The sequence below is a fragment of the Hippocampus zosterae genome, chromosome 18 (genome assembly GCF_025434085.1).
Source record: "Hippocampus zosterae strain Florida chromosome 18, ASM2543408v3, whole genome shotgun sequence".
Lineage (NCBI taxonomy): Eukaryota > Metazoa > Chordata > Actinopteri > Syngnathiformes > Syngnathidae > Hippocampus > Hippocampus zosterae.
The window spans coordinates 2,543,397-2,549,236 of NC_067468.1; the positions used below are offsets into that span (position 1 = coordinate 2,543,397).

Sequence of the window (5,840 nt, forward strand, 5' to 3'; positions counted from 1 at the left end):
ATAAGGCTCCCTTGACCGATCTGTGATTCGTGTCTCTCCATGTTTTTTTTTCTCATATAAATCTCATCACTTTTAATCATTCTTGTTGTTTTGGTTTCCCTGGACAAGACAATATGGCACCCGAGTGGTTGCTTGAAGGGGAGACGGACAGCCTTTTTTTCCCATCTGTCTCTCCAAAAGCTTCCCTCTGAGGTCTCAACGAACTCAAACCATCCGTTGACACATGAAAGTAATGATGTGAATATTTTATGAATTTGAAGATGAGATTTATCCATCCACCCATCCATCCACACAAGGGTCGCGAGGGATGCTGGAGCCTATCCCAGCTGTCTTTGGGCAGTCGGCGGGGAGCACCCTGAACTGGATGCCAGCCAATCACAGGACACTCAGAGGCGAAAATCCATCTGGGGAATTGAACCCGGTACCTCTGCACTGTGACCACCGGGGCGCGACACGAGATTTATTTAATAATATTTTTTGTGTGTGAACATTGGAATGATTGCCTGCTCCGATTGTTATCGTTGAATAGTGTTTACTTTTATCAACTCAACTGAACTGTATTTATCGAGCACTTTCAAACAGCCATCGCTGCACACAAAGTGCTGTACATGGAGCAACTAACATAAACAACAGTAAAGCAACAAATCGGTAGAAGATGGTAGAAAGCACCGAACAGTAAAACCAAGAACAAATCTAAGTCATGCTGAGTCAAATGCCAAAGAATACAAGTGAGTTTTGAGGCGGGTTTTAAAGATGGGCAGCGAGGAGGCTTGCCGAATGTTCAGTGGGAGGTCATTTCCAAAGAGAGGGACCAGCAACAGTAAAGGCTCGATTCCGTCTGAACTTCAGTTGTATTCTTGGTATTTCTAATAATGTCTGCTCCGCAGACCTGAGGCGCCGGGCAGGTGTGTAGGAGCGGATGAGGTCAGAGAGGTAAGGTGGTGCGAGATTATTCAGAGATTTGAAAACAAATAAGATCTTGAAAATAACTCAAATGTATGGGGAGCCAGTGTAGGGATGCCATTCTGGATCAGTTGGAGGCGCTTATTGGAGGACTGGCTGACTCCAAAGTAAAGGAAATTGCAGTAATCGAGCTGGGATGAGACAAAGGCATAAATTTCTGTCGCAAAGTGTTCATAAGAGAGGAGAGGTTTTACTTTGGCCAGCTGTCTAAGGTGAAAGAAGCTTTGCCGGTCAAGTTTGAAATCACTGTCCAGCTAAAGGTCTAAGTTTAAGACTGTTGACTTAAGATAAGGAGACAGGAGGCCCAAGTCTCCAGTATGGGATGTACAAGGGCCACTGGGACCAAAATCACCTCTGTCTTCTTTTGACTGAAATTCAAGAAATTTTGTGCCATCCAGTTTTGATTTCTTCCAAACAGAATAAAATTGGCCTTAACACGAAAGTGTATTTTTTGCTCAGTGGGACATCGATCTGACAGTCATCTGCATAGCAGTGGAGGGAAATACCATGTTTCCTTAAGATAGAACCCAATGGAAGCAGATACAGTGAGAACAGCACAGGCCCCAGAATTGAGCCCTGTTGAACACCACATGACAGAGGAGCAGTATGTAACTCAGAGCCGCCAAGGCTGACACAAAAGGTTCTGTCAGCTAAATAGGACCTAAACCACTCAAGAGCGCTACTGCCAATGCCCACCAAGTGCTGCAAACGAGTCAGCAGAATACTGTGATCCACTGTATCAAATACGGCAGTTAAATCAAAGGGATCACACTCCTCAGCCTCCCTGGTAAGGTCTATTCAGGGGTGCTGAGGAGGAGGGTCCGTCAGGAGGTCGAGCCTCAGATTGAGGAGGAGCAGTGTGGTTTTCGTCCCGGCCGTGTAATAGTGGACCAGCTCGACACCCTTAGCATGGTCCTCGAGTGTATGTGAGAATTTGCCCAACCAGTCTACAGGTGTTTTGTGGACTGGGAGAAGGCGTTTGAACGTGTCCCTCTGGGAGTTCCGTGGGGGGTGCTTAGTAGGTATGGGGTACCGAACCCCCTGATACTGGCTGTTTGGTCACGATACCACCGATGTCAGAGTTTGGTTCGCATTGCCGGCAGTAAGTCGGGGGTTCGGGCCCGTTAGTAAGGGGAGTCGATCAGGACTGTTCCCCAATTCGGTCCTGCGGACAACAAATTCTGACATAGTTTAAGCTAAACATGCAAAAAGGCTTCAATGGCTTCAAGAACCATGAGGAAAAGAGCACCCAATGGGAGCTAGCTGACATGTCCGTCAAAGCAACACCCCTTCCCAGAAAAAATAGTTTCCAAAAAGTAAGAACGCAGTCCTCAAGTTCAGGAAAGACAACTAGGAGAAAATAAATAAAATGTCAATTTGGCTCTCTTGACCGCTTTTGACAGAATACAATCTTATAAATAAAATGCCAGTAGCATTTCAAGACAAACACATTCTGTGTTTGATAAAAAGTACACTTACTTTTCCTCTTCCCATAAAAAGTGCTTGCACTGAGGGAAGCCATTTTCTTCTTCGGTGAAGTCAAGGTAACCAAGCCCCACCCCGACATATTTGATATCATTGGAAAGCTCTTAATGTCTTCTATAGAGCACAAAAGGTGGTAATGTGATTCTATGCACTGGGTGGGAGATATTTAGGTTTACAAATATTTACAAATTTGAACTACTGATAGTCATGCTTATTTAAGTTTGCCTTCTAAGAGAATCTTTGGCCACGATCTGAGCAGGCAAAATACAATACAATATAATAAGATACAATACAATACATGCTGATTTATGTTACTCACCAGTGTGGGTTCTCATGTGCTTTTTTAAAGCTTTCCCTACAGCAGAATCTTTGGCCACAAACAAAGGAGGAAAACGGTTTCTCACCAGTGTGGGTTCTTTTGTGACTTTTTAAGTTTGTCTTACAAGAGAATTTCCGGCCACAGTTTGAATAGGTGAACGGTTTCTCACTAGTGTGAGTTTTGATGTGTAATTCCCAAGGGCTTTTAAAAGCAGACATGTTCCCACAGTGAGAACATTTCTATGGTTTGTAGTCAGTGTTACATGTCAGATTACCTTCAGACTCATCTTCCTCCTCTTCATCATCATCATCATCATCTGCATTTTATGACGTGTTGTCACTGTCCGACAGTGGAGCTAAGAGGCCATCTACTTTTGATTCTTCCTGGTGGTTTCCAACACCTTTTGCTGTCATGTATTGATACGAACTGCTGCTTGGAGCCTCTCTGTCCGCCTCATTTATACTGTTCAGAAGGAAACCAGTAAATGGCACCTTGCAGATAACCTCCTCCTTCCCCTCCTCCTCTTCTTTGATGTACGGAGGCTCAACCACCTCCGCTTTCATGCAAGGGTGCTCTAGTTACCCCTCTTTAATATAATGGGCCTGCTGCTCCTCTTCCTCTTTCAAGTGGGAAACCTAATTTTTCTCCTCTTTCTCTTTAATGTGAGAAGGCTCTGCATCCAGCCGCTCAGGAAAAACATCTTTGCTGATGTCTGATAGACACAAGACAAACACGTGGAATTATGGTTTAGATTTAGAATGAAGGTGATTGGAAGAGCCAGGTCAATCAATCAAAGTGAATTTGGATAGCACTTTTCAAACATAAAAGTGCAACTGAAAAGTGCAATTAAAACATTAAAATTACAAAATAAAAAGAGGACTCTTCTCCTCCCTCCCTAACATACAGATTAGGTTTGGAAATTCTGGCTCTTTTTACAGAGTCTTTAGGCTCGGCTCACTAAAAAGACTCACTCTTGCGGCTCCCAAAGGGATCCTCACTTTTTTTGTCGCTTAAATTCATTTACTACCAAAAATAATGTAAAATTATGTGTAAAACAAATGACTAATGTAAAAAATAGTTAACAGTGTATCAAATATTCATTATTTATATGGCTTTATTTATGCTCCTTGGTGGCAGGGCCCCCAGGGGTGGATGAGAACAGGCTCAAGGCTCTGGATGTTGTGGGGCTGTCCTGGTTGACACGCCTCTGCAACATCGAGTGGCCATTGGGGAGAGTGCCTCTAGATTGGCAGACCGGGGTGGTGGTCCCTCTGTTTAAAAAGGGGGACCGGAGGGTGTTTTCCAACTACAGAGGGATCCCACTCCGAAGTCTCCCATGTAAGGTCTATTTAGGGGTGCTGGAGAGGAGGGTCCGTCAGGAAGTCGAGTCTCAGATTGAGGAGGAGCAGTGTGGTTTTCGTCCCGGCCGTGGAACAGTGGACCAACTCTACACCCTTAGCAGGGTCCTAGAGGGTATGTGGGAACTCACCCAACCAGTCTACATGTGCTTTGTGGACTTGGAGAAGGCGTTTGACCATGTCCGTCGGGGAATTCTGTGGGGGGTGCTTCGTGGGTATGGAGCAACGAACCCCCTGATACGGGCTGTTCGGTCCCTATACCACCGATGTCAGAGTTTGGTTCGCATTGCCGGCAGTAAGTCGGAATCGTTTCCAGTGAGGGTAGGACTCCGCCAAGGTTGCCCTTCGTCGCTGATTCTGTTCATAACCTTTATGGACAGAATTTCTAGGCGCAGCCGAGGCATTTAGGGGGTCCGTTTTGGTAGCCTCAGTATTGCATCTCTGCTTTTTGCAGATGATGTGATACTGTTGGATCCTTCAAACAGGGCTCTCCAGGTCTCGCTGGAGCGTTTCGCAGCGGAGTGTGAAACGGTTGGGATGAAAATCAGCGCCTCCAAATCTGAAACCATGGTCCTCAGTCGGAAAAGGGTGGAGTGCTCCCTCCAGATCAGTCAAGTCAAGTCAACAGTATTTATAGAGCACTTTCCAACAGCCATCGCTGCATACAACGTGCTGTACGTGGAGCAATTTTAACATGCACAATAAACAGTAAGACAAATCGGTAATAAAGGCGGTAGAAAGCACCAAACAGTAAAACCAAGAACAAATCTAAGTCATGCTGAGTCGAATGCCAAAGAATACAAGTGAGTTTTGAGGAGGGTTTTCAAGATGGGCAGCGAGGAGGCTTGCCGAATGTTCAGTGGGAGGTCATTCCAGAGAGAGGGACCAGCAACAGAAAAGGCTCGATCCCATCTGAGCCTCAGTTTAGTTCTTGGTACTTCTAATAATGTCTGGTCCACAGACCTGAGGCGCCGGGCAGGTGTGTAGGGGCGGATGAGCTCAGAGAGGTAAGGTGGCGCGAGATTATTCAGAGATTTGAAAACAAATAAGAGGATCTTGAAAATAACTCTAAAAGGATTGGGGAGCCAGTGAAGGGATGCCAGAGTAGGAGTTATGTGCTCCCTCTTACCAGTACCAGTCAAGCCAGAGCAGCGGCATTTTGGGCCAGCAGAAGGCACTTATTGGAGGACTGGCTGACTCCAAAGTAAGGAAATTCCAGTAATCGAGCCGGGATGAGACAAAGGCATAAATTTCTGTCTCAAAGTGTTCATAAGAGAGGAGAGGTTTTATTTTGTCTAAGCTGGATTTAACAACGGCACCAATTTGCTGATCAAGTTTGAAATCACTGCCCAGTTTAAGGCCCAAGTTTGAGACTGTTGACTTAAGATCAAAAGACAGGGGGCCCAAGTCTACAGGACGGGATGTAAAAGGGCCACTGGGACCAAACAATATTACCTTTTTTTCATTGAATTTCAAGAAATTTTGTGCCATCCAGGTTTTGATTTTCTTCCAGACAGGATTGTCAGGTCCAGGGAGGAGATCTTGCCCCAAGTGATGGAGTTTAAATATCTTGGGGTCTTGTTCTTGAGTGAGGGGAGGAAGGAGTGAGAGATCGACAGGCGGATCGGTGCAGCATCTTCTGTGATGCGGACTTTGTATCGGTCTGTCGTGGTAAAGAAGGAGCTGCGCCAAAGGGCAATGCTCTCAATTTACCG

General features: G+C 45.5%; 1 long non-coding RNA gene across 1 annotated transcript; it reads left to right on the forward strand.

Annotated features, from left to right (window-relative positions):
• Positions 1-547: 547 nt before the first annotated feature.
• LOC127590732 (uncharacterized) lies at positions 548-5,174 on the forward strand. Its single transcript, XR_007959743.1, has 2 exons — positions 548-791; positions 4,992-5,174. It is a non-coding gene; the product is annotated as an uncharacterized LOC127590732 (long non-coding RNA).
• The last annotated feature ends 666 nt before the right edge of the window (positions 5,175-5,840 follow it).